Source organism: Notolepis coatsorum (genome assembly GCF_963971535.1).
Source record: "Notolepis coatsorum genome assembly, chromosome: 1".
Classification (NCBI taxonomy): Eukaryota; Metazoa; Chordata; class Actinopteri; order Aulopiformes; family Paralepididae; genus Notolepis; species Notolepis coatsorum.
In genome coordinates, this window is record NC_140165.1 from 315,733,530 (window position 1) to 315,758,977 (window position 25,448).

The window sequence follows — 25,448 nt, forward strand, 5'->3', positions numbered from 1 at the left end:
AGGTGGTGAAGAGAGAGAGAAACCGTTCCGCGTTTTGGCAAGTGAGTCGAGAGAATAATAAAGTAGAGACGAACGGAGAATTAAGTAGACGAGGCAGAAAGAAAGGCAAACCCGCTGTGCTATATATGAAGACCCCCGATCTGACCCCCCCCCCCCCCCGTACGGTATTGTCCCTGAGGGCCCCCCCCCCCCCCCACCCCCCTGCAGCCTGGCACTGTGCAGGCGTCGTCAGGTCAGCTGTGCGTGTGTGTGTCCCTCTACCCCCCCCCCCCCCCCCAAGAGGCTCCAGGCAAGTGTGCCGGCTCCACCAGCATCATTCCGTCGAGAGTCGCTGTGACGGCGAGGGCCCCCCCCCCCCCCCTACACCAGCGTGTAGGACTTGGAGTAGGCCCCGGCGTCCCTCTGTTTCTGCAGTCTGCCCCCCAGCCCCGAGGAGCTGCTCTCCAGCAGAGAGTCTCTGGAGCCCCCCATCTTGGACCCGGGGGTCCCTCCCGCCGTGGCCCCCATCGCCCCGCCGCCGCCGCCGCGGACGAGGAAGACGCGACGGCGCCGGAGGCAGAGGAGGAGGAGGAGCCGGGCATGGTGAGGGTTCTCTGGGGCAGCGTGGAGCTAGCGGACGCCCCCCCTCCTCCGCCCCCCGTCGCCCCCCCGCCGCCGCAGAGGGAGGAGGCCCCGGAGGAGGTGAGGCTGGCCAGGCCGGAGTGGCCCATGGTGAGGGCCTGCTGCTGCTGCTGCTGCTTGGCAGAGTCCATGGTCCCGTGGCGCCCCTGGGTGTGGTACGCCCGCTGGGCCAGGCCGCGGATGGAGGCCTCGCGCGGGGGAACCACCGGGCACGGGTCGTGGTGCTGCTCCGACTGCTTCCGGAAGAACGGGTCCGTCTTCATGTAGAGGGGCAGGTTGCAGTAATCGCCTGAGTAAAAAGACATCGTTGGAAAATGTGTTTATTTTTGAATGGTTAAGTTTAATTTAAAAGCTATTTAAAAAAAAAACAGTCAGAACTTAACCTCTTAAGCATCGGACGGCCCGACGGCAGTACACACAACTTTTACTTCAGTGTGTTCGAACCTCTGTTACTCTATTTCATTAGCACTCAGAGTGATTTATTGTGTTAGCAGCTTCAGAATGTTACCTTTCAAAAGAGACCAGACTCATGCATGTGCTATAAGTATAAAGTATAAAGTAAAGCTTTGCAAAAAAGGTATGCAATCGTCAAAAACGAAAACGGCCCAGTTTTTGCCAGATGCTTAACTCAATGGACGCCAACCACGTATATATATACGTTATTTGATCGTTTTTCCATTTTATTTTATTTTAATATCCTATTCATTGTCAGTATGTTGCCGATAGAAGGCATATTGCGACGCCGAGGGTGCAGTACCGGCCAGATCCTCCCAGGTGGCGGTATCGAGCACCCTTTGAAACCTTGTATCTTGGCCAGTGCGTCGATCAAATGTCTCCGGTCAGCTTTTTTTTTGGGGGCAAACTGAGCGGTTATAACGGTCGGAGTGAGAAGAATCAAATGTCCCCTCCGATACACGTGGAGGCAGCCTGTCACATCTTTTCACCTGCCAGCGCGGACTCTCATTGGCGAGGTGTAACGTGTGGGAGGCTCACACTGCCCCCGCCATTTCCTGTCTCTGCTGTGCAGGTGTCCCCCAACCGACCTGTAGGAGTCGCTGTCCACAACGTCCAGATTACCACCCATCGACTTCCACCCGCTAACTCTGCCAATTGAGTTAGTATGACGGCCGGGCCAAGCCGGAGGCAACGCCGACAGCCGGAACCGTCGAACCCGGTGTCTCTTGCGTTGGTGACGAACGCAATGTCCGCTGCGCCACCCAGCCGCCAAGAGTATTAAAACTTGAAAAAGATCCATTTAAGGTCGATTTTTAGAACAGATACAAAATATGCGATTCATTTTCGATGAATCGCGTGTTAACTAAGTATGGACAATCATGCGATTAATCAGATTAAATATTTTTATCGATTGACAGCCTTAATATTAATACTTATGCAATATATACAACACAATGTTCCGACAAAAAAAACGCTCTCACTTTTGGCACGGTGTGGGATGGGCACGGCCACGTTCTTGCCGCGGTCGTAGTCCTGGGGTTTGGGCGGCGAGGCGGTGAAGCGGCAGATGCCGGGCTCCGACGGCGTGCTCATGGAGGTCATGCTGTCGGCGTTGTCGTTGGTGCCCGTGGTCATCTGGTCGGACGAGCTGTCGGAGATGAAGCACTCGGTGATCTCGAACTTGGCGTGCTGCAGGTGTTCTTCCAGCTTGGCGTGCTCGTAGGCGCGGGCCAGCTCCTCGTAGGTGGAGGACGCGCTCTCCGTCGACACCATGCTGTTGCGACCCTTGTCTGGGGGGGCGAGGGGGAGAAAGAAGAAGAAGAAGTTTGCCTTTGAGAACCAATGGTTCTCGAGCCGTAACGGCACATGGGGCAGGAGCCTATCTCCTGTTTCCGTAGCGTGACACCGGTTCCTGACAGGCAGCGAGCGAGCGAACTGGAGACGAAATTGCGCGCGACACTGTCCTGATATGACGCGGCGTGTGTCCGAGTGTGTCTCTGTGTGTGTGTGTGTTACCAGGAACAGGGGGCAAAGCAGCCTGCGATTCTCTACCAATAAAAAGTGTTTAGGGGCGGGACTCGGACGCGTAATCGCTCAACTAGAGACACAGCGAGCGAATATTTGAGGGGGGAACGACATCGCAGCTCAGTTCGCTGTCGCTCGCGGCAGATCAGGATAGTCTGATTGAAACGAATACATTTGAATCATTTTCGCAATCACGCTCGCTCGCGTCGCTGCCCGTCAGGAAGGGGTGTGAGGCAGCTTGATGTACAAGTACACCCCTTGGACATGACGCTAGTATGTCACAAGGACTTCCCCCCAAACCAACCCTTGATGCTGAGTGTCAAGCAGGGAGGCTATGGGTACCATTTTAAATAGTCTTTGGTATGACTCGGCCGGGGCTTGAACTCCCAGCCTCCCGAACTCAGGGCGGACACTCTACCCACGAGGCCACTGAGCCGGTGGGGGAGAAAGGAAAACGTTTACCCCCGTTTACTAGTGTTACATAGAATTAGGGCTGACCCCCCAATTAGTCGAATAGTAGTACATTGTACATATTTAGATTCTAGTGTTTATTGTAACCATATTTATTGTAATGTATAATATAACTGAGGGGGCACACAGACCCTCATCTGCACCTTTGATCACACCACCTACTTGCTCATATGCTTATATTCAGAGGAATACCTTATCTTATCTTATTTTCTTTATCCAGGTTTGGAAAAACGGTATACTTTGTACGGGTATATGGTCAACAGTATACGGTATCGACGCCAACATACGGTATTGCGCTGACGCCTCTTAACCCTTTCACTACCACACTACTACCGAAGGTTAACAGTCTGTAGTGTGGTAGTGAAAGGGTTAACCTTCTGTAGTGTGGTAGTGAAAGGGTTAACCGCCTGTAGTGCGAGGGTTAACCGTCTGTAGTGTGGTAGTGAAAGGGTTTATCCGTCTGTAGTGTGATAGTGAAAGGGTTAACCTTCTGTAGTGTGGTAGTGAAAGGGTTAACCGTCTGTAGTGCGAGAGTTAACCGTCTGTAGTGTGGCAGTGAAAGGGTTTAACCCTTTCTAGAGTGGTAGTGGAAGGGTTAAGTGGCGTTCTCTCTCTCCGGGGGGGCCCACCTGTGTCCTGTGAGAGGCTGGCGCTGTAGCTGTCGCTCTCGGTGACGGTGATGCCGTGCTGGGAGCCCACGGTGCGCCAGTCGGAGGTGAGGGTGCGGGCCGGCGTGGAGGCCTGGCACTTGGTGAGCGTCCACTGGCTGGAGTAGCGGTTCCTGGTGCTGTGGGCGGACTTCACACTCTTCCGTGACACGGGGTCTGGGAGAAGAAGAAGAAGAAGAAGAAGAAGAAGTATTTAATAGGGAGGTGTAGTTGTTACGTCATTGCCATTTTTCCGTGTTCCACCCTCTGTCCAACGCAATAACGCAATGTATTTCCCCCATTGCCCATTTCCCTATTGTCATGCAGATTAACACACACACACACACACACACACACACACACACACACACACACACACACACACACACACACACACACACACACACACACACACACACACACACACACACACACACACACTGAGTCACCCTGCACTTTTCCCATCCCGTCGTCCTCCCCCCCACCCCCCAAAGGGCAGCCGGGAGCAGACATGGGTTGCGGCGTGGGGCCGCGCCCCGGGGACCAATCCAAGTGCTCCTGTCCGTCTTCGTCAGGGACGTTAGCGATCTGTTGTGCATGTTTTTCCATTGGGTTTATCTTATCAGGAGGGGAAACCCTTGCGAGCACGGAGGGAGAACATGCAAACTCCACACAGAAAGGCCCGGGAGATACCCCCCACCTGGGGTACCTGGTCACGCGGCAACCTGGTCCCCAAGCGGGAATCGAACCCAGGACCTTCTAGCTGTGAGGCGACAGTGTTAACCACTACACCACTGTGAGGCGACAGTGTTAACCACTACACCACTGTGAGGCGACAGTGTTAACCACTACACCACTGTGCCGCCTAAGAGAGCGAGAGGAAGAGTGTGGAAGGAAACGGGGTACATTTAGCTGTGTCCTCCAGTCAGTATTCGGTCAGTTGAGTAAAACTGCTCCAAAAGAAACGTCTGAATAGGCTTTTGATGCCAAAGATAAGATAAGATCGTGGGGCGCCAGGGCGGCACACACCAACACCGCCGTCCCGGGTTCGACTCCCGGACCCGGCGACCTGTGCCGAATGTCTCCTCCCCATATCTTCTCCCATCCTTCCTCTCTCTGTCTATTCGATAAAGCAATAAAATGCCAAAAAATAAAAGATAAGGTAAGATCAAAGAGGATCTTTTTTTGGTATCGGTATAGCATCACAGGAGCTGTGGAGTCGTTTGAAAATAGGAAGGAGAGAAATGCTCACTGGTTCCTGGTCTGATGTCCGACATGTCGATCAGAGGCCCGGTGTTCTGGATGAGGGCGGGGTGATGGACCGACACGCCCGTACAGAAGCTCTGTGCGTTTCCTTGGTTGAACTCTGTGTCCGTCACGGGTATGGTGGCCTTGTCCTCACCTATCGGACGAGAGAGAATCTTGTTGAGGAAAAACAGGAACTGGATTGGACATACAGTATACCAAGGCCTTTGTTAATGTGTTACATTAACACACCCTTCCTGGACTATTATATTTGCACAGATACTCAAACCTGTGTGCATCTGAACATGATGACACTGTTCATATTTTTTTGCACAATTGCACAGCCATTGTTACATATTCTATTCCACTGTATTTCTATTCTAATTAATTAGTGTATATATTCTACTACATCCTGCACAATTGTACAGCCCTGTCCTATATTCTATTCTATTGTATTTTTATTCTAATTTAGTTTATATATTCCATTTTATTCTACTTTAATTGTCTGTTAATGTTGATGCACCAAGTCAACTTCCTTGTATGTGCACGCTTACTTGGCAATAAGGGCCTTTCTGATTCTGATTCTGATTCTGATTTTCAGACAATTTAAAACACATTCTCCCACCCACACACACACACACACACACACACACACACACACACACACACACACACACACACACTTTACACACACACACACACACACACACACACACACACACACACACACACACACACACACACACACACACACACACACACACACACACACACACACACACACACACACACACACACACACACACACACACACACAAACACACACACACTTTACAAACACACATTTTACTCTACCTCTACCAAGAACAAATGCACTTAAGAGAACCGTAATGTACAGAGCTGCTGCAAACTGGAATTGTATACCTGCGAAGACAATGATGATCAGCAACAAATTAACTTAACTAACTAATACAGTGGAGTTACTGATTTATTTAGTTAGTATTGTTACATTAGTTAGTTAGTATTGTATTTGTGGCTGGAGCCTTTGTGTGTGTTTTTTTTTTTTAGATTTTAAAGATATTGAGAATGTACTTAGGGTGTTATGTTTTTATTGTTTTTTTTTATTACTGTAATGTAATGTACTGTAATGTTGTAAGTTATGTGTTCGGACCCCAGGGAGAATAGTATTTCACCCATGGGTGTAGACTAATGGGGATCCATAAAATAAACAAATAAACACACACACGCACACAATATATTATTAAAATATTGTATAATTGGTTGATATGCACATAGATAATGTATGTAAAAGCTAAATAGTATATTATGCTGTATTGTATTATGAATTAATTATGAGTAGGTATTGGTGTATTGTATTATGAATTGATTAGGCATATATATTGTTGTATTGTATTATGAATTTGATTAAGAGTATTTATTGTTGTTTTAATTGTCTGTATGACATGTGAATGTTGTTGAGTGTATAAAGTCTGTAACTGTATTTTACTTAAACTTAAACTTAAACGTAAAGGGGAACTATCTTATAAATGGCCTTTTTCAGTGTTTAGCATTGTTTCCTAGCTATGTGGACTTACATTACATTTATATTAATAGGATCTATGTCTCTAATTCTCATATTGGCGCATTCTTCCAATTCTCCTCTCACAATATTCACCCTCACTGAACTGAGTCATCTGAAAATGTGCATATCTGTGATGTCAGAGATTTCTCAGCTGCATAATAATGTGGCAGTTGATGTGGCAGTTGGCACCAGGCCACACAGTGGTTGGAGCCCAGCCTCAAAACGGCTTAAGATCTTGAGGTAGAAAAATGCTGTTTTTGAGTACTTGATTACATTTTTTTTTTTTTTTTTTTTTTTAAACCTTACAGAGGTGTTCCATAGACTCACAGGAATTGTGTAAAAGTGCCCAAATAGTGAAAGAAATTGTCAAATAGTTCCCCTTTAAACACTGACCGATCTGCTTGATGCCCTCCTTGTCCTCGATGAGAAGCTGGACTCTGGGGATGTCGATGTGAAGCCGCGGACCCTGAGGGGGACCTTTCACCGGGGTGTCGAAGCTCCTGTTGTTCTTACTGCTCCAGGGACACCAAGAACACACACACACAGACACACACACACACACACACACACACACACACACACACACACACACACACATATACACACATATACACAGACACATACACACACACATAAACACACACACACATGCACACATATATACACACACACACACACACACATATATCCACACACGCGCGCGCATACACGCACACACATACACACACACATGCACGCACACAGACACACACACAGACACACGCACGCACGCACGCACACACAAACACACACACACACAGATATATCCACTGTTTTCAGAAACAAGGCAAGTATGTTAAAACTGTCTATATTGTGTGTAGACTTATAGTAAAGTAGCATGTATCTGAATCGTTCTGGATCATTCGATTGGTGAACGCAATCACCAATGATTTCTCACAAATTAAGCCCACGGGGCGCACACACACACACCAATCGGCTGCTTTTCTGCATTATTAAATCCTGTTCTTTAGCCAAGAATGAATCCCGGATAAGAAACCGTTCGTGAATGCCAGATTGGGCCCGAGAACTTCGGAAATGGAGTTAAGAAGAAATCTCTTTTTTCGTAAGTGCGTCTTCGTGAATGAGGTCCAATGTCTTTAAAGCAAATGTTGTCCAATATAGCTACATAATGAAAGACCATGGGTTGGTTGGTAGTCTTACCTGATCAGCATCTCAGCCAAACTCTTGGCATCTAGAAGAAGGCAAGAGAACACCTGGGATTAAACTTCACCGCACACACTCAAAACAAGTCATTCATTACGCTGACGACTCCATCCTTTTGCTTATCTTATCCTCTCTAATCCTATTCTCCCTTTACTTGTCTCTCATACCTCCCTCTCTCTCTCTCTCTCTCTCTCACCCTCACTCTCTCTCCCTCCCTTTCTCACCTCTCAGTCTCTTCAGCCTCTTCTCTTTACGTTTCTTGCGGATGATGAACAGGAGAGCGACGCCCAGAGTGACCAGGATGACAGGACAGCCAATAGAGAAGAGCTTTTTCACATCGTCGTTCTTTTCCAGGGGCGACTTGATTGGTGGGATAGTACCTGTTGCCGGGAAGAAAAGGACTAAGACACAAGTTCCGCTCAGCCGTCTTTCCAGAGAGGGTAGTGGAGAAGAATGTTATCTACAGGGTTCAGACCCATTTTGTGGATCAGATTCCATGATTATTCCATGTTAAATGGTGCAGTACCATTACCTATACCGTTTCTATGTTCAATTAGTATATGTTATTGCTGAATAGTTGATTTGAATGTCCCAGCTACAACAATCACTTGACACTAAAGTAATCAGGAAATTTAGTTATTGGGGTTATTACTAACATTTATCATTTGACTTGGTGAAATATAAATGATGAAAAAATTGAATTTTCAAACCTTTAGGGCACGTATAATTCTTCCATAACAAGGTCACGAAAAACACACATTTTGAAAATCCCAGACTTTCCCAGGGTTCCCCCGACCCGGTTGAACCCTTTATCTGACTCTTATCGCTGCCTATCTAGAACCTGTACAGTAGGTCCATTTAACCTCTTCCACCCGACGATCTGTCTAGAGACTGTATGACATAATGTTGCGTTTTCTTTCCAAATGTATCCAAGAGTAAACATCCTAACCATGTCACAACAGCAGTCATAGTGTATATTGTCAGCAATACGTTTGTTTACCAATAGGTTAAAATGTTATTAGTGAGATTTAAGTGTTTGAAATGTGATCATTTGAAGCACTTTGAACTGCAACCTCTGTATGAAAAGTGCTATACAAATAAAGTTTATTATTTATTATCATATTTTCGAGGAGGTCGGCCATTTTGAATCTAAAATAGGGCTCCCCGGGCTTTAAGAGGTCAAACCCCACAGACCAACCGGTCCTCTATACTCACTGCCGTCATAGTCCAACGTGGCAAACTGGGAGCTCTGGTTGCCACAGCCGGCGCTGTTGCAGGCCTTCATCTTGAGCTCGTACCAGGTGGCCTCGCGCAGCTCCGCCAGGAACACGTCTGTCGTGGCGTTGGTCCGTACGCTCTGCCACGCCCACGTGCCTGCGGGACGGTACGGCGGTGTGTCGAATATGGTGCATAAACGACAAGAGAGACGCCACGATAATGGAAAATGGTGCATTTGTATAATAGAATAGAATAGAATACAATAGAAATACTTTAATCATCCCGAGGGAAATTTGATTGCTCACAGTAAAAACATTTAGACAGAACAAGGTCACGAATAAGAATAACAAAACAAATGGCCTAAGAATAAGAATAAAATAGGCCTAAGAATAAGATGATAATAATAATAATAATAGAGTACGGACCGGGATTCACATTTCGTATGTTATGTATACATTCTAGTATAAAATATACAGTAAAAAATATACAGTAAAAATATACAGAAGTCTACTGAAGTCTACAGTAGGTGTAATATTGAACAGTGTTGTTTTAAAAGTAAAAGTCCAGGAAGATGGTAACTGTCACCCTGTGCTCAGTGATGCAGTGAGGCACAGTGATGCGTTGTAAAGTCTGATGGCTGTCGGAATGAAGGACTTCCTGTGCCGTTCAGTGCTACATTTAGGGAGTGTTAGTCTAGCACTGAACGTGCTCCTCCTGTCAGCCAAGTCTGCAGCTTAGCAGCTTTTATCCAAAAGATTTGTTCCTCACATTCACCCGTTCACTCACACGCCGTCGGCGGAGGCGACCATGCGAGGTGCCGACCTGCTCCTCGGGAGATGTTTCTCTACCATGAAACTCTGGTATTGCAGATGAATTTTTGATTTTCTTATGTTGGCTTATGTTCTTTTCAGGAACGTTTTTTGTTGATTGTTGATTTCTTGTTTGTTTGTTTGTTTGTTTTATCTTGCAAACTTTAACTTTTTTTGTTCTTTTCTGGATCGGTTTTTGTTGATTTTTGATTGTTGATTTATTTTTTTGTTTGTTATATTTTGAAAACTTTAACTTTTTTGAATTTGTCTGTTGAATTAGGGGTAGGTTGCTCTATAAGCCTTCGGCTTCAAACCTATCCTTTTCGTTTGTTTATTTGTAAAAATGTTTGAAAAATTATTTGTTTGTTTATTTATTTGTATTTGTAAACATTCGAAATAAAATAATTCATTCATTCATTCATAAGCACACTTCGACACACTGCCCGGGAGGAGTGCGAATCTAACCGGGAACCGTCCGATAACCAGACGACCGCTCTGGCCACTGTCGGTCGTCCTCCAATAATCAAGGATATTATGGCTAAAAAAAACCTTTTTCCCCCCTCAACTGTGCAACTCTCCGTGTTCTTATTGTTCATACGGTAAGTGTAATAGATCAAAAATAGCAAAAATAGCAAACTGGTAAATAATAGTGAGGGAGACCTACTGTATCAGTTACCACCACCACCACCCACCTTTAGGTCTGAAGTCCAGAGTGACGGCGCTGATGGGACACCCTCCGCTGGCCCAGCCCTGCAGGTTGAGGCGGGCGTGGCTGGAGTTGATGTGCGTGAACACCGGCTGGTCCTTGTTGAACTGGGGCTCTGCGGAGTGAAGGTAACGTCAGCTCGTCTGTGTGTCTGAGTGAGTTCACTGGGCCCCGTTCCCCGTACCTGGATAACTGAGTTAGCCGGATAACTTTCGGTCAAGTCTGACTTAAGCCGGACCTTCCTGTTCCCCGAAGCTGGATTGTCTAAATCACCATGACAACAGATCAAAAAGTTTGAGCCTGGTCGAGAGCAGGGTTTAAGTTCAAGTTAGCCGGATGAACCATCGCCACGCCCCCGCAAAGAAATGACAGCCCGTTTCCTGAGATTATTCCCACAGTCTACGATCTGCATTATACCATTCTGAATTACGTTTTTGTGCTCCATTCTTCCAGAGGGGGCTTTTGAAATGTAAAATATACCCAAAATGCTGATACTAAATTCACTTTGTCCTAAATAATGCACGTTATATACCGTGGCGCTCGCTCGGTGCGATGTACACATTATGTGGTTATTTTAATTGTAACTGGGATTAAGATGTCTGATGAGATGCGCTGTTTGACGGATTTGAGAAATTGAATGAGCCGTTGACGTCACATTAATGAATGAGAATAAAGCGATAAATAAAACTTCATTCAAAATAAAGAATATTCTAAACACGGGTCTCTCGTTCATTAATGTATAAACAATGAATTTATCCCATCTGGCACAGTGGAGCAGCGGTAGTGCTCAATCCTGGCAACCCGGCGACCGGTGTTCGAAACCCCGTGTTTCCAATATAATTTTTTGGAATATAATATTAATGATTATACGCCAAAGTAGCCTAGTTTTAAGTTAAAATATTATAAATCTACATGCATTGAGGATGTCATTCTTCATATAGCTCTCAACGTGCACCAAATTGAATTATTCCTACATCGCAAAAAGAAGGAAAAGACTAGGTTTCGAACCCCGGTCGTCTGCGTGAAAGTCAAAAGAAGAACCCGTTACACCACAGTGGAGATAAGTAAAAGATCGACCATACATCAATCAATGGGTAAGAGAGCCGTATCGTTATTCTGTATAACAGTTTAACTAATTATTTTCGCTAGCAAGATCTCATTTGATTATTCAATCCAGCAGGCAAGTTTAAAGAAATATAATCTGATTGATTGAGGTAATGAGGGACTTAAAATTAGCCTATAGATAATGCATTTAACTTGTCGGCGAGGCGATTGAGCCGTACTGCAATATGTTAATAAAGTTTTAAATCAATTAATCAATCAATGCCGCTAGAGAATCAGGATCTCTGCTATCGATACGTGCTGGCTTTTCAACTGGAGCGGCCGCGCGCACTTATCCTGGGTCTCAAGTCTGGTTTGAGTTAACGAGACTGAATCCACCTTCGAGGAACAGGAAAATCCCGGCTTCAAACATCGGGTTAACTGAATCTGGATAATGACATCTTGATCGACTTAGTTGAACCAGGTACGGGGAATAGGGCCCAGCTTCTGCTACAGAGCTGCCACTCTGATGGTGAGTGATGTTGAACACCTGTCTCGCCTCGCCCATAGATATCTATAGAACACTAGATAGCTTAAGGCGGAGTCACCAGCGTCACTGAACCGCCGCCATCTTGCTCCAGTTAGCCTTGAGTGAGAGTGAGTGAGCTGCACAGACAAAAATACTCATAACTCGCTGAAATATTGACGGATTTACAAACGGGTTGGTTTGCTATAAACATCAAATATGTAGTTATGATACTGCATAACAAATTTTAAAGATGTTTTTTTTTACAAACCGCTTGAATCATAGCCACGTTAATAATGCTTGTAATAAACCAAGCCGTTTGTAAATCCGTCAATATTTCAGCGAGTTATGAGTATTTTTGTCTGTGCAGCTCACTCATTCTCACTCAAGGCTAACTGGAGCAAGATGGCGGCGGTTCAGTGAAGTCGCTCTCCATTGGCCGGCAGCGCGGGCAAGCTATCTAGTGTTCTATATATATCTATGGCCTCGCCCCCCTGGACAACCCTCAGATGTCTCACCTCGCCCCCCCCCCCTCCCTCAGGTGTCTCACCTCACCCCCCTCCCCCTCAAGTGTCTCACATCATCCTCCTGGACAACCCTCGCCAATCAATCAATCAGATTTATTTATATAGCACATTTAACATGACGCGTGTCAACCAAAGTGCTGTACAGAGGGTAGATACACATAGATACATATTGACAACAATCACACTCCGTTTTATGGGAGGGCACACAGGCAAACACACAGGCAAACAGGGCATGAGTCGGTGAACGGGAAAGGCTAGTAGGTATAGAAGTGGGTTTTGAGCCTAGATTTGAAGGCATCTGTCGAGGGGGCGAGGAGCCTAATGGAGGTGGGGATGCTGTTCCACAGTTCAGGGGCTGCGACAGCAAAGGAACGGCCCCCCCTGAGCTTGAGGTTTGACCTCCGGACTGTCAGGAGCCTCTGATCGGCTGACCTGAGGGACCTGGTGTTGGAATAGGGGGATAGGAGGTCTGAGATGTAGGAGGGGGGCTGACCATTAAGGGCTTTAAAAACAAATAGGAGAACCTTAAAATCTATCCCGTAGAGTTTGGCAATGGTGCGTAGTTTGAAAAAAAAAAAACTCATGTGTCTCACCTCGTCCCCCCCCCTCCCTCAGGTGTCTCCCCCCCCCCCTCCCCCCATGTGTCTCTCCACCCCCCCCCCCTATACTGCACTGGGACTGACCTGGAACTCTGCACTTTACTTTACGATTTATACATTTTATATATATATATAAAAAAAAATCCACTTTTTCTCCTCCTGTTTTTCTGTGTTTTTCTCCAATCCCAGTTTTTAGTTGTTATGCCAATTCCCCCCTCCCCTTCCTGGTCGTAGCTCGCATGTGCCCCCCACTGGTGGGTCTAGGGAGCCCTGAAGTCTATCAGATGCTTCCTCCGAGACATAGGAGACAGCCAGCAGCATCTTTTCACCTGCCAGCACGGACTCTCATTGGCATGGTGTAACGTGTCACACTACCCTCACCATCTCCCTCCCTCGCTGTGCAGGCGCCCTGACCGACCTGTAGGAGTCACTGTTTTACAACGACCAGAATACCACCCACCGGCTTCCCTCCCGCTAACTCTGCCAATTGAGCCAGTATGACGGCCGGCCCAAGCCGGAGGCAACGCTGACAGCCGGATTCGATACCAGTGTCTCTCGCGTTGGTGATGAACGCTTAGTCCGCTGCGCCACCCAGCCGCCTATATACTGTATATATATTTATTAAAATTATTAATCCTTCACTGCACTGTTTTTGTCCTGTGTCTGTTGTTGCTGTTGTTATGTGAAAAAAAGATTTATGGAAAAATGCATACACTGTAATTGCCGAAACAATTTACAGTAGATTCACTTTTAAAAATAATCTTAAATTGTTTTTAAATTGTTTTTAACACTGTAAAGTAATTTTTTGTTTTTGTTTTACACTAATGTAATTTTAGCTATCTTAATTGTTACAGTAGTTTCATTGTGCATTGTGTGTACTGACCTTTAATTATTTTGTTTTTGCAATAGTGATTGTTTTTGTATGTTTTTTTGTGTGTGTGGACCCCAGGAAGACTAGCTGGTTGCTGTCGCACCAGCTAATGGGGATCCCTAATAAAATCAAATCAAATCAAAATCTGTTACACATATAACTAGGGATGCTCGATATTGGCTTTTTTACCGATACCGATATACCGATATTGTCCAACTCTTAATTTCCGATACCGATATCAACCGATATCACATTTTAATGCCGATATCGGCCGATAATATCGGTAGGCCGATAATATTGGACATCATTTCTATAGAAATGTAAAAAAAAATATATATATATATATTTTCTTTTTTTTGAAAACCGATACCGATATTTTCCGATATCACATTTTAATGCCGATATCGGCCGATAATATCAGACATCCCTACATATAACTTATTAAAGGAATCTGAATGTGAATCTGAATGTGAATCTGAACCTCACCTCGCCCGTGGGTCTTGGCCTCGATGATCTCACTGATGCGCCCGGCCCCCACGCTGTTCTTGGCCGCCAGCTTCACCTTGTACCAGGTGCCACAGCGCAGGACGTCCAGCTTGAAGGAGCGCTCCGTGGAGCTGATGAACACGTCCCTCCACTCCTCCGTGTTGTCCACCGAATACTGCAGCACGAAGCCTGCACACACACACACACGCACACACACACACACACACACACACACACACACACACACGCGTGCGCACACGCACACACATTTAGAATCTTTATTTATGTCCACATAAAGACAATGTTTAAAGGACACAAATATTATCAGTGCACTTGTACATTGTGGGTTATTCTGATACATTCGTGCCCAAATTGGCAATGGCAACCAAAGTTACACACACACACACACATGGATGATGAACCGGACAATCAACACACAGCTCATAGCCTAGCTATCTAGGTACAGATAGGAGCGTCTACCTTGTGGTGGCAAGGTAAGGTGCAAGGCTTGGCTATGTGCAATGAGTTGCCAATAAATATAAATATAAAGTGTGTTAGTGTCTAAAGTGTGTAAAGTGGGTGCCACAGTGAGTTGTCCATTTAAAGTGGGTGTGTGCGTGTGGGTGTGTGTGCTGTGAGTGTGTTTGATGGTTTGTTACATAGTGTTAACTGTCATTGAGCATCCTGATGACCTGGGGATAGAAGCTCTTTCTGAGTCTCTCTGTGCTTGCCATGAGACTCCGGTATCGCTTGCCTGACCGCAGCAGTTCAAAGTAGAGCAAATGTAGAGCCCTTTGTATGCATGACAACCATTGAGGATGTGAGACATGGTTTCTGTTGTCTGTTCGTGACCATGGTGTATGCAGTGTGTGGGCTATGAGGAAGTGAGGATGATGATGCTCTCATCAATAGCAAAAAAAATTATTAAACTGCGTGCGAGACAGAGTGGTCAGCGGCAGGGAGACAAACAAGCTTCCCTCCACTCCACCGAGTACTGGAGCACAAAGCCTACACACACACACACACACACACACACACACACACACACACACACACACACACACACACACACACACACACACACACACGCACACGCACACGCACACACGCACAAATGTAATACTTCTTCTATCAAATATCAAATATGTTTAACCATTCACAATACAAGGACAGTCAACCGTCTGTAGTGGTAGTGAAACTTCTGTAGTGTGGTAGTGAAAGGTTAACCTTCTGTAGTGTGGTAGTGAAAGGTTAACCTTCTGTAGTGTGGTAGTGAAAGGTTAACCTTCTGTAGTGTGGTAGTGAAAGGTTTAACCTTCTGTAGTGTGGTAGTGAAAGGGTTAACCTTCTGTAGTGTGGTAGTGAAAGGTTAACCTTCTGTAGTGTGGTAGTGAAAGGTTAACCGTCTGTAGTGTGGTAGTGAAAGGTTAACCTTCTGTAGTGTGGTAGTGAAAGGGTTAACCTTCTGTAGTGTGGTAGTGAAAGGGTTAACACTCTGTAGTGTGGTAGTGAAAGGTTAACCTTCTGTAGTGGTAGTGAAAGGGTTAACCTTCTGTAGTGTGGTAGTGAAAGGGTTAACCTTCTGTAGTGTGGTAGTGAAAAGTTAACCCTTTGTAGTGTGGTAGTGACAGGGTTAAATGGGGTTGACCTGGTAGCCCAGGGCACTTTGGCTCAAGCCACATACACATGCGATGTCGTGAGTTTGAATCCGGCTCATGATCTTTGTTGCATCTTACTGTACACCCTCTCTCTCTCTCTCTAACACCTCTTCCGCCAATCTCCAACATATACAATTATTTAAAGCTGAAACACCATTAACATAATAGTAAAAAAAAGAAAAAAAAGAAGAGAATGTTTCAATGATAAATATTTTACACTAGCTCAGTAGAACTAAATCATCAGTACCTCTAGTCTCCACCAGGTGGCGGTGGTGGACTTTGTTTATCTTCCTCCACCACAGGCTCAGGGAGGTTGATCTGGCTGCTCTATCTACGCCGCCATTAGTTACCCACAAACCCCCAGACTGGGATGGCGCTGACTGAGCATCTATGCAAATGAGGGTATGCAATATGGCGACTGTTTTTATCATCAGCCGCCTTGAAGAGCGAACTCTGTCGGGCTGCTTTTTCAACCTCCTGTCTCTCTCTCTCTATCTATCTCTCCATCTCTCTATCTCTCTATCTATCTATCTGTCTGTCTGTCTGTCTGTCCGTCTGTCTCTCTTTCCCTCCTCCCGTCTCTGTCCTCATCTTCCTCTTCCTTCTCTCTCTCTCTCTCTCTCTCTCTCTCTCTCTCTCTCTCTCTCTCTCTCTCTCTCTCTCTGCGCCTGCCCCCCACTCTCTCTATCTCTCTCTCTCTCTCTCTCTCTCTCTCTCTCTCTCTCTCTCTCTCTCTCTCTCTCTCTCTCTCTGGCAGATGGCACAATAAAGCTTGACGCATCAGAATGGTTAACCTGTGAAGATTCAGCAGCGTTTGTGTGTATTTTACATGTGCAAGTGTTTTTGTCTGTCTCTCTAAACCGTTGTCTCTCTCTCTGTCTCTGTCTCTCTCTCTCTCTCTCCCTCTCCCTCTCTCTCTCTGTCTCTGTCTCTGTCTCTGTCTCTCTCTCTCTCTGTCTCTGTCTCTGTCTCTGTCTGTCTCTCTCTCTGTCTCTCTCTCTCTCTCCACCACCGTCATCCATCATATGAGGGAGGAACTTGGAGTCATCTCTGAGTGGACATTCTTATCCAGAAGACAAGACAAGACAAGACAAGACAAGACAAGACAAGGCAAGGCAGGACAAGGCAGGGCAAGACAGGGCAGGACAAGACAGGGCAGGACAAGACAGGGCAGGACAAGACAAGACAAGACAAGACAAGACACGACACGACAAGACAAGACAAGACAAGACAAGACACGACACGACAAGACAAGACAAGACAGGGCAAGACAAGACAAGACACGACAAGACAAGACAAGACAAGACACGACAAGACAAGACAAGACAAGACACGACACGACAAGACAAGACAAGACAGGGCAAGACAAGACAAGACACGACAAGACAAGACAAGACAAGACAAGACAAGACAAGACACGACAAGACAAGGACACAGACAAGACAAGACAAGACACGACACGACAAGACAAGGACACAGACAAGACAAGACAAGACAGACAAGACAGGGCAGGACAAGACAAGGCAGGGCAAGACAAGACAAGGCAATACACAGACAAGACAAGACAGGGCAGGACAAGACGAGACAATACACACACAGCACAGGACAGAGCAGCATGCCGGTCCATGAGTCACAGACGATAATGAGCGAGCTAGAAGCTGCTATCAGAAATACACCTACAGACGTACAGTAGCTACTGTGTGAGTCAAGTTTTACTCCAAGATGTTTCCTCGCACCGCGGCGGGGGCTGCTGCACTGTGTAGCTTCCTCGCTGGGGTTCAACTGTTTGGCAAACGATTTGGTTATTTTTAGCCGGCAGAGGTTGTTCTCCGAGAGACAAGCGTATCATCTCATAATATCCTATTCACTTCCCATTATGTCAGAGGTCGCCAAACTAGGACCCCCAAATTGATCCTATTCACTTTTATTATGTCAGAGGTCCCCAAACTAGGACCCCCAAATTGATCCCCATTATTAGGCTACAGAACATCACTTGTTTTGTCCAAGCGACCCGCAACCCGGGAAGATATTTGTTGTTGGATGTTATTTAGTACAGAACTGTATACTGTAGGTGGGGAGACAACAGTGGAGAGAGAGACACCTATGATCAGAACAGTAATTCTTGTGCATTTCCCCATTGTACTCACTACTAGGGAATGTAGTAAGATAAGATAAGATAAGATATTCCTTCATTGATCCCCTTGGGGAAATCTGGGTGTCATAGCAGCATGGGGGGGGGAGGTACAGGTACAGGTACATGGTAATAGTAGAAGACAGTATATCAAAAAGCAGGGTAGCCGGACCAGCACTCTCAGGTTCAATGTTTTTAATGGCAGCCTGAATAGATAGCAGACATGTTTCGGACAATGTCCTTCTTCAGTGATATGGCTAGCCACTTTTTCTCCTTATTTTTAAATTTTTTCTCCCATCCCGATTTCATATTGCCAATTCTCCCCTCCCCTGTCTTGAACGTTGCTCGACTATGCCCCCCACTGGTCGGCTGTAGTGAGGATAGAAGCCTTGCATCACGTGTCCCCTCCGGCACACGAGGAGGAAGCCTGTCGCATCTTTTCACCAGACAGCGCGGACTCTCAGTGGCGAGGAGTAACGCGTGGGCGGCTCACGCTGCCCCCGATACTTCCTGTCTCTGCTGTGCAGGCGTCACCCAACCGACCTGTAGGAGTCGCTGTCCACAACGTCCAGATTACCACCCATTGACTTTCCACCCGCTGACTCTGCCAATTGAGATAGTATGACGACTGGCCCAAGCCGGAGGCAACGCTGACTCTGGGAGTCGAGACCGGAGTCTCTTGCATTGGTGACGAGCGCAATCTCCGCTACGCCACCCATTTACATTTACATTTACATTTAGTCATTTAGCTGATGCTTTTATCCAAAGCGACTTACAAGTTCTGTACGACAGGTCATCAGGAAGGGTACAACTCTATCAGCTGAGTAACAACAGCCGCCTAGTGTGCAAGTGTTTTATAGATTTCGCTCTAAATTTGCTGTTGTGTTGTGTGTCTGAGGTGTTATTTTATTTTTGATCCACTTTTTCTCCCCATTTTTCAATTTTTCTTCCCTCCCCTGTCTCGAACGCTGTTAGGCCATGCTTCCCACAAGCCGGCTGCAATGTGGACCAAGCCTTGCATCACGTGTCCCCTCCGGTACTCGAGGAGGCAGCCCGTCGCATCTTTTCACCTGCACAGCGCAATCTCTCAGCGGCGAGGGTCTGCGTGGGAGGGACACGCCGCCCCCGTTGCTTCCTGATTCTACTGCGCAGGCACACCAACCGACCTGTAGGAGTCGCTGTCCACAACGTCCGATCCCCACCCATCAGCTTCCCACCCCCTAATACTGCCAATTGTATTAGTATGAACGACCAGCCAAGCTGATAGCAACGCTGAGAGCTGGGCTCGAACCCAGCGTCTCCTGCGTTGGTGGCGAGCGCCTTGCCGCCCACTGCGCCACCTAGCCGCCCTGTCTGAGGTGTTCTTATGTTCTCCGTCTGTCCGTCTGCCTGGTTCCCTGTCTCCACTGTCCTGTCTATTTATCAAAAAAAATCCCAGGCTGCGCCCCGGACCAATGTATAATAAATGTATTATAAATGAAAATATCATATTATATTATCATATCATCAGACATTCCTAGCTGTAAGTAAGGACGAAGTTAAACAAAAATTTAACTATTCTTCATTTTGCCGGGGAACTCTCTTAACCTTTTTCTCGCCAAGAACGTGTTACCACGTCATTGCTCGCCATGCGTAATCTGCCAATGACGCCGTAAGGCGTCTTTGAGATCAATATTTCAAAAATCTGTGATGGCAATCATATTTCACCCACGGAGACTTGAGACTTGCTGTTGATCTCCTCTCAACTCTCCAACGGTTCAAGACCGCCATCTGGTGGCCGATCGGCGAATTCGTCTGGCCACTCGCTTTCGCTAGTGGGACTCCAGCTCGACACACTGGATAGCGATCCGTTGCCAATAACTCGATAAACAACATGATTTGGACGTATATAGCATTATACAACCTGGACATGGATCGCATATATCAACATCCCATAATAGCGAACTTTCTGCTCGACGCTGATCGCCCAACGCTACGAGGAAGCTGAGGTGAGTTTCAGCGTGTTTGATTATTATTAAACGTATAATCTGCTCTGATATATATATTGCCCATACTAAATAAATGATTTAACGTTGGCCACGGACTTATAAACCCCCCCCCCCCCCCCCCCCCTCCGGTCACCAGCAGATGATGAGGCATGACGTGTAGGACCTTGTACAATTGAATTTTTTTATCTGACGTCAATCGGTATCAAACTACATTTGATGATCTAATATATGTATTTAGGGCTATAACTCGCATTCTGCAGAATGCTGCAGAAAACGATAAAAACATATTTCTACTTTAGGCCGTATTTTAGTATGAATATGTGAATGAAAAAGTAGAACGTTGCTACATCCTAAACGATAGATACTTGACGTTGAATGGGCCATAGTAATGTCAATTTAGCAATACAATTTAAAAAGTTATAGCCCTGCAAAGAAGGGGAACATCTCCATAGACTTATAGTGGTGGCAGAGAGTGGATTAAGATCAGAATAATCTGTGGCAGATAAAGGGTTAAGGACACAGACCCGTATAAAGCCTACGACTGACACTGTGCAGATGGCTTCCTCAGACACACTGTACTGTAAACACCAGAGAGATGTACAGTATGTAGACGTGGAAAGGAGACAGAAACACACTGGCTCTGAAGAATGCATAAAGGAAAGTGGTAGAAAGGGTGTAGCTAGTACGGTATGCATGCGTGCGTGCACGTGAACACATGTGCACGCGATCGCACACACACACACACACACACACACACACACACACACACACACACACACACACACACACACACACACACACACACACACACACACACACACACACACACGTTTTGGTCTGCGTAGCCATTGAGGTTGGGTGCTACACAGTGGTGGTGAAGGAGGCCATCTTCACCCTACATTGTAAATGAGTGTCTAGAAAAGCGCTATATGAATGCAATGGTCATCATCATCATGAAGAAAATGACATTTTTTTGTCCATGTCTTGTCATGCATTGGTGTTGCTGTGCAGTACATCCACGACACAAGGCATGAAGTAACAAGAAGGACCTCGACAAGAAGCAGTTTCAGTTCAGTCCCTCTATTCCAAGAGACTTTATTACAGCCCCCCGACATATTAAGGCAAACAGATGATTCTTATGCCAGAAATCCCAACCAAACACCAGCTACACTCCCTGGTTGCAGCAACTAAGAGAAAGGCAATGAGGTGCAATGTAGTCTAGTCTGGTGTTGTGTACATTATAGTAAAGTGTACTGCAGTATACTGTAGTATGATGTTGTGTCGTGATCAGTGCACGTGAGCGGCGCGGCGCGGGGAGCGGAGCGGGCGGTTTTGACGTGAGCGAGGAGTGGGTTTTAAAATGAGTCGGCGCGACGTCCGGAGCGAGAGTTCTCCTCCGCTCCAATCCACTCCGGGCCGCTCACAGTGGTTTAACACTGATGTAATATACATGTAGTACAATGCCAAAGCAACAGATGGCGATGTACAAACATGAAGGCCATTTTCAACCAATGAGAAGGGTGAACCGTCACTCACATCCTGTTAGACGCCATTGTTGTTGTCATTAGCTTACATGCTAACGTTAATGGCAGCGACCATAGCATTGTGGCTAGGCTAGCTATCATCGCTTAGTAGAGCTAGTAAACAACGTTATTTAACATTGCAGAATGGGTACAATTACAATGCGGCTCAATACAAACAATTGTTAAGGGGCCCAGGGGGTGTAGACTGTTGTAGTTTGAGCTAATTTACACCATGCTCCAAACATTTTTAAATAAATCTGCCGAGCGATCTGGCGCGGGGAGCGGGGAGCGCTCGATTCAAGGTGAGCGGTGAGCGAGCGGAGAGCGACTTGGGGGCGGGGTCAACATGAGCGATTAGCGGAGCGGAACAAGCCGTCTAGAGCGAAGAGCGGATTTCACGCCCACGCCGATCCGCTCACGTGGCCTGGTCGTGATATACTGCAGTATAGTGTCCTGTAGTATAGTATAGTTTAGTATAGTAGAGTATAGTGCACTATACTGGAGTGTGCTGTAGTATAGTGTAGTTTAGTGTGGGGTGTAAAGTACTTGAGTAATTGTACTTTGTTACAATACTTAAGTACTGTTTTGGGGAATTTGTACTTTACTCGAGTATTATTAGGTTTGATACGATGGAAAATGAATCCGCCCATACCCATGCTGATTGGTCCTTGTGCAAGACTAGAAAGCGGGGATCTTTGATTAAACACCTGCTATCAGAAGGATAGACAGTCAGAAAAAAGTTTGTACTTTTACTTTTTAGTACTTAAGTACATTTAAAAGTAGAAACTTTTTTACTTTTACTCAAGTGTGTTTTTAGCCAGATACTCTGACTTTTACTTGAGTAAGATTTTGAGACAGTACCCATACTTTCACTTAATTAAGTATAATTTCTGGGTACTTTTTACACCCCTGAGTGTAGTGTAGTATAGCATTGTATAGTATAGTGTAGTATAGTATAGTGTAATGTAGTATAGCATAGTGTAGTATAGTAGTATATCATAGTGTAGTGTAGTATAGTGTAGTATAGCATAACATAGTATAGTATAGTGTAATGTAGTGTAGTGTAGTATAGTAGCGTAGTGTAGTATAGTGTAGTATAGCATAACATAGTATAGTGTAATGTAGTATAGCATAGTGTAGTGTAGTATAGTAGTGTAGTGTAGTATAGTAGTGTAGTGTAATGTAGTATAGTATAGTGTAGTATAGTAGTATAGTGTAGTATAGCATAACATAGTATAGTGTAGTGCAGTGTAGTATATTATAGTATAGTAGTATAGTATAGTATTGTAGTATAGTATAGTGTAGTATAGTAGTATAGTGTAGTGTAGTATAGTAGTATAGTGTAGTATAGTGTAGTATAGTATAGTAGTGTAGTATAGTATAGTAGTATAGTATAGTATAGTAGTGTAGTATAGTAGTATAGTATAGTAGTATAGTATAGTAGTATAGTAGTGTGGTATAGTGTAGTATAGTATAGTAGTATAGTATAGTGTAGTATAGTAGTGTAGCATAGTATAGTATAGTAGTATAGTATAGTAGTAGTGTAGTATAGTAGTATAGTATAGTAGTGTAGTGTAGTATAGTATAGTAGTAGTGTAGTATAGTAGTATAGTATAGTAGTGTAGTGTAGTATAGTATAGTAGTAGTGTAGTATAGTAGTATAGTATAGTAGTGTAGTATAGTATAGTGTAGTAGTGTAGTATAGTAGTATAGTATAGTAGTGTAGTGTAGTATAGTATAGTGTAGTAGTGTAGTAGTATAGTAGTGTAGTATAGTATAGTGTAATATAGTATAACATAGTGTAGTACAGTAGTATAGTGTAGTATAGTAGTATAGTGTAGTACAGTGTTGCTTACCTCTGATGGAGCTTCCCCCGTTGTCCCCTGGTATCCAGGCCAGGGTGATGGAGGAGGTGGAGGTGGTGGAGACCGTGAGGCGAGGCTGGTCAGGAGGGACTGAGGGACACACACACACACACACACACACACACACACACACACACACACACACACACACACACACACACACACACACACACACACACACACACACACACACACACACACACACACACACACACACACACACACACACACACACACAGTCAATAGTCAAAAACACCTCCAAAATACACACTCCAATTACAGGTGAGCTCGCCTCGGAAACTTTCCTGACAAGAATTGTTTTGAATTGTGATTTATACTACTACTTGTTTTGTATTACTACTACTCACAGTTTCCTGTCCAACGGTTTCCACGTGTGTGTGTGTGTGTGTGTGTGTGTGTGTGTGTGAGGGGCCTACAAATAGCCGGTCTCCCCAAAAGGAAGGCCAAGCAGTTAGCAAGGTACTGCTCAGTATCAGCAATCAGGCACGTGCATACATAGGGGTGAAGGGGTGCCCGGGCACCTGCCTTTTTCGTTTCTCATTAGAAAGTGCCCTTTTTATGCCACCCTCTTTTTTTTTTTTTTTTTTTTTACAGTTGCACATATATATATACTGCCCTGCCCTTCCAAATGAAAGATGTCACGATAGAATCTAAATATTAGGTAAAGAAAGAGAGAGAAATGCCACCCCTCTCGTAAATAATAGGTCCTTCCAGCCAACATGTAAACCGCGCAGGGCCAGCAGTGCACTGAACAGGAAATTGATATCCAGCTGTTGTTGAGCTCACGGTGCCCTCACACTCGAGTCGAGACCTCTTTTTTACAGTTACTATTTCAACTAAACAAAGCAAGAGTACACATCAGGTAAGGTATTTGCCCAACAAAATAAAATGTCGGGTTTGCAGTGCACTGTATATTTCGTGAAACACGTCGCCAGCCCCTCCCTGTCTGCTGCTGCTAGTGCAGGAAAATCACGGAGCTCTCTCTCTCTCTCTCTCTCTCTCTCTCTCTCTCTCTCTCTCTCTCTCTCTCTCTCTCTCTCTCTCTCTCTCTCTCTCTCTCTCTCTCTCTCTCTCTCTCGCAGCTGTTGGTCTGGAGCGCATATTGTGTTATTAAAGGGACACTATGTAGTTTTGGTGACATCTATCGGTGAAACTGAATGTACCATGATATACTTGTATTAACCCCAAAAATCGGGCTCGCGCGCTGCGCGCGCTCGCATTACATTTACTAATTAATGCCCTTTTATGATTTCAGGTACCTGCCTTTCTAAGGTCTTGTGCACGTCCCTGTCAGCAATTATAGGAAGCCGCTCAATTTGGAGGAGGCGTTGTTTCCTTTACCCACGATACGTGTCCGATGTGTCTGACAAGTAGTTCAGCCGTACTGTATGTAACAGCATTCTGCCGACCATGCACTTTGTAACCGGCTGTTCTTTTACAGTTTCTGACTGCCACTGGCCAGTGTTTCTGTCCTGTGTATGAGGCTTCCTTGTACTTCTGTTCATGTGGACATAAATAAACATTTCAAGTGTGTGTGCGTGTGTGCGATATGTGTGTGTGTCCTCACCTTGCACCAGGAGGTTCACTATGATGGTGTCGAAGCCCAGCGTGTTGGTGGCTGTGCAGGTGTAGTAGCCCGAGTCCTCTGCTTTAACGGAGCGCAGCACCAGAGTCCGTTGGCCTGGATGAGACGCAGACCATCGAGAGACACCGGGATGGCTGTGTCCTCA

General features: G+C 45.6%; 1 pseudogene across 1 annotated transcript in view; it reads right to left on the minus strand.

The window, feature by feature from the left end:
* Positions 1-360: 360 nt before the first annotated feature.
* LOC311226308 (cell adhesion molecule DSCAML1-like) overlaps positions 361-25,448 on the minus strand; it is a 25,377-nt pseudogene continuing 289 nt past the window's right edge. Inside the window, exons 2-13 of the transcript XR_014621073.1 lie at positions 25,286-25,437; positions 23,689-23,787; positions 14,533-14,721; positions 10,469-10,597; positions 8,965-9,123; positions 7,974-8,129; positions 7,747-7,777; positions 6,940-7,058; positions 4,972-5,121; positions 3,702-3,896; positions 2,058-2,366; positions 361-910 (exon numbers count right to left, since the gene is read on the minus strand). The product of XR_014621073.1 is annotated as a cell adhesion molecule DSCAML1-like (transcript). The remainder of the gene's footprint in view (positions 911-2,057; positions 2,367-3,701; positions 3,897-4,971; positions 5,122-6,939; positions 7,059-7,746; positions 7,778-7,973; positions 8,130-8,964; positions 9,124-10,468; positions 10,598-14,532; positions 14,722-23,688; positions 23,788-25,285; positions 25,438-25,448) is intronic.